The 4268-nt window shown below is 38.1% G+C and overlaps 1 pseudogene across 1 annotated transcript; it reads right to left on the bottom strand.

The window, feature by feature from the left end:
- Positions 1-3421: 3421 nt before the first annotated feature.
- Positions 3422-4038, bottom strand: LOC308503914 (small ribosomal subunit protein eS8-like; annotated as a pseudogene). Its single transcript has one exon. The product of its transcript is annotated as a small ribosomal subunit protein eS8-like (transcript).
- Positions 4039-4268: the final 230 nt, after the last annotated feature.

The following is a 4268-nucleotide window of genomic DNA, read 5'->3' as shown; positions in this document are numbered from 1 at the left end:
GGAATTTATTGTTTCAGGTCTTATGCTTAGGTCTTTGATCTATTTTGAATTAATGTTTGTACATGGTGTCAGATAGCAGTCCAGTTTCATTCTGTGGCACGTGGCTTTCCAATTCTCCCAGCAACATTTATTGAGGAGGCTGTCTTTTCTGTATTATAAGTTTTTTGCTTCTTCATCAAAAATTATCTGTCCATATTTATGTGGATTTTTATTTCTGGTTTCTCAAGTCTATTGAAATTGGTCTGTGTGTCTGTTTTTCTACTAATACCATGCTGTTTTGACTATTGTTGTCCTGTAGTACCAGCTAATGTCAGGGAGTGTGATACTTCCAGCATTCTTCTTTTTTCTTGGGATTGCTTTGGCTATTCAGGGTCTTTTGTGGTTGCATACAAATCTGATGATTTTTTGTTCTATTTCTTTAAAAAATGCCATTGGAATTTTGATGAGGATTGTACTAAATCTGTATATTGCTTTGGGTAATACAGCCATTTCAACTATGTTGAATCTTCGAATCCATGAGCATGGAATGTCTTTCCATTTCTTTGTGTCCTCTTCAATTTCTTTTAAAAATGTCTTATAGTTTTCAGCATATAGATTTTTCACATTGTTGGTTAAATTTACTCCTAGGTATTTTACTATTTTGTTGCAATTTCAACAGGAATTGTTTTTTTCTTTTTATTTCATTTTCTGAGATTTCGTCATTAGTATATAGGAATGCAATGGACTTTGGTGCGTTGATTTTGTAGCTGGCAACTTTACTGTATTCGTTTATTGTTTCTAATAGGTTTTTGGTGGAGTCTTTAGGGTTTTCTATATATAGAATCATGTCATCTGCAAAGAGTGACAATTTAACTTCTTCATTCCCAATTTGGATGCCTTTTATTTCTTTCTCTTGCCTGATTGCTCCGGCGAGGACTTCCAACACTATGTTGAAAAGCAGAGGTGATAGGGTACAGCCCTCTCATGTTCCTGAACATAAAGCAAAGGACTTCAGTTTTTCACTGTTAATTATGATATTAGTTGAGGGTTTGTCATGTATGGTCTTTATTGTGTTATTTTCTTTCTATTCCATTTTTTCTGTTTGTTTTTTAGATTTTTTTTTATATTATTATTATTGGGGAAGAGAAACAAGACTTTATTGGGGAACAGTGTGTACTTTCAGGACTTTTCCCAAGTCATTGTCCTTTCAATCTTAGTTGTGGAGGGTGCCGTTCAGCTTCAAGTTGTTGTCCTTTCAGTCTAGTTGTGGAGGACGCAGCTCAGCTCCAGGTCCAGTTACCATTGCTAGTTGCAGGGGTCGCAGGCCACCATCCCTTGCAGGAGTCGAACTGGCAACCTTGTGGTTGAGAGGACGCGCTCTAGCCAACTGAGCCATCTGGGAGTTCAGCAGCAGCTCAGCTCAAGGTGCCATGTTCAATCTTAGTTGCAGGGGGCGCTGCCCACCATCCCATGCGGGACTCGAGGAATCGAACTGGCAACCTTGTGGTTGAGAGCCTACTGGCCCATGTGGGAATCGAACCAGCAGCCTTTGGAGTTAGGAGCACGGAGCTCCAACCACCCGAGCCATCGGGCTGGCCCCTTCTACACCAATTCTATTAAGTGTTTTAAACATAAATGAATGTTGTTTTCTGTCAAATGCTTTTTCTGCACCAATTGATATTATCATATGATTTTTGTCCTTTATTTTGTTTATGTGGTGTATCACATTGATGTATTTGCATGTGCAGAACCAACCTTGTGCCCCTGGGCTGAACCCCAATTGGTGGTGATGAATAATATTTTTAATGCATTGTTGCATTCGATTGGCTAAAATTTTGTTTAGGATTTTTTATCTGTTTCATCAGAGACATTGGTCTATAACTTTTTTGTTGTTGTTATCCTTACCAAGTTTTGGTATCAGGATAATGTTGGCCTCATAAAATGAGTTAGGGAGTGTTGTATCTTCTTCAATTTTTTGAGTAGGACAAGTATTAGATCCTCTTTGAAGGTTTGGTAGAATTCACTAGTGAAGCCATCTGATCCCCAACTTTTGCTTTTGGGAAGGATTTGGATGACTGATTCAATTTCCTTATTGTTGATTTGTCTATTTACATTTTCCAATTCTTTTTGATTTAGCCTAGGAAGACTATATGTTTCTAAGAAGTTGTCCATTTCTTCTAGATTATTGAATTTGGTGGCATATAGTCCTTCATAGTATTCTTGGATGATCCTTTGTATTTCTGTGACATCTGTGATAACTTCCCTTCTTTCATTTCTGGTTTTGTTTATTAGTGTCTTTTCTCTTTTTCTCTTAATGAGTCTAGCCAAGGGTTTGTCAATTTTATTAATCTTTTCAAAGAAGCAGTTATTTGCCACATTATTTTTTCTATTGTCTTTTTGCTCTCTATTTCATTTAGTTCTGCTCTGATTTTTATTATTTCCTTTCTTCTGCTGACTTTTGGTTTCATTTGTTCTTCTTTTCCTAGTTCTTTAAGGGGTTATTTACCTAGGATTTGTCTTGTTTCTTGAGATAGGCCTATAATGATACAAATTTCCCTCTTCAAACTGCTTTCACTGCATCCCAAAAATTTTGGTAGGATGCATTTTCATTCTCATTTGTTTCTATGTATATTTTGATCTCTCCTCCATTTCTTCTTTGACCTGGTCATTCTTTAGGGTATGTTGTTTAATCTCCACATACTTGTGGTCTTTCCTGATTTTTTTTAGTAGTTGATATACAATTTCAAATCCTTGCGATCAGAGAATATGCTTGGTATGATTTCAATCTTCTTAAATTTGCTGAGGCTAGTTTATGTCCCAATATATGGTCTATCCTTGAAAATGTTCCATGTACACTAGAAAAAAAAAATGTATAGTCTGATGTTCTAGGATGAAATGCTCTATAAATGTCAATTATGTCCATTTCATCTAATGTGTCACTTAGGGCTAATATGTCTTTATTTATTTTCTGTTTGGATGATCTATTCATAGCTGTCAATGATGTATTTAGGCCCACTGCTATACTTGTGTTTTGGTCAATTTCTCCCTTTAGTTCTGTTAGTAGTTGCTTGGTATATTTCGGTGCTCCCTGATTGGGGGCATAAATATTGATGACTGTTATGTCTTGTTGTTGTATAGTCCCCTTTATCATTAAGAAATGTCCATCTCTGTCTCTTGTTACCTTTTTTATTGTGAAGTCTGTTCATTTGATATAAGTATGACTACACCTGATTTTCTCTGGGTACCATTTGGTTGGAGTGTCAATTTCCACCCTTTCCCTTTGAGTCTATGTTTGTCTTTGTAGCTGAGATGTGTCTCTTGGAGTCAGCATATGGTTGGGTTTAGTTTTTTGACCCATTGTGCTACTCTGCCTTTTTCCCCCCAAAACACGAAAAACCTTTATTACACAGACTTAGCTAGGAGGGATGATTTATTTGCCTTTTCAGGCCTTGATTTTCCTCAGATAGAATTCCAGCTCCTTGCCCTCTAGCACATAGCCATCTGCTCGGTTACACTGGCCTGATCCTGAAGCGATGCATGCAAAAAGCTTGCCCTGCTGGAACTGCTCCTCTAGAAGACTGCTGATTTTGTCATTCTTTTTTCTTTCATCATATTTCTTCTGAATTTTCTTTGATCTTTTTTTTTTTTTTAGAATCTCGTCCTCCACGGGAGTCAGCTTGGCCCTCTTCTTGCAGCCCAGAGGCATTGCATAGTGGGACTCGTACCACTGTTGGTACGGTGTGCTGTCAACGAGCACAATGCAGTTCTTTACTAGAGTCTTGGTGCCGACCAGTTCCTTGTTGGATGCATTGTAGACCACATCAATAAACCTCGTTTTGTGCATATAACACTCTGAGCCCCAGGAGAAGTTCCCCACATCCAGCCTCAATGCACGTACTTCTTGTTGCCTCCACGCACACAGACTGTGTGTATGAGGTGGGGACCACTCTTATTGTTGGTGGCAGGGTGTCCCAGCTCATATTTTCACTTCTTGTGGTAGGGCTTTTTCTTGTCCCCGGTCTTGCGGCGCTTGTGCCAGTTGTCCTGAGAGATGTCCATGGCTCAGTGCCAACTGGAAAGAGACTCTGTTCCTTTTTATTGGTGAGTTCAGTCCATGTACATTTAGGGTGATTATTGATATGTGAGGATTTCCTATCATTCTATCTTTGGTTTTCTGGTAATACTGTGTCTCCGCTGTTTCTTTGCCTTTTTATTGTTGTCTATTATTTCTGTGTGATAGTATTCTATGATTTCCCCCTCTGTTTCTTCTTTTATTATGTTATGTATTT

This window comes from Rhinolophus hipposideros (genome assembly GCF_964194185.1).
Source record: "Rhinolophus hipposideros genome assembly, chromosome: 10".
NCBI lineage: Eukaryota > Metazoa > Chordata > Mammalia > Chiroptera > Rhinolophidae > Rhinolophus > Rhinolophus hipposideros.
Note: the sequence above shows the minus strand (reverse complement) of the source record. Positions and strands in the feature narration are given on the sequence as shown.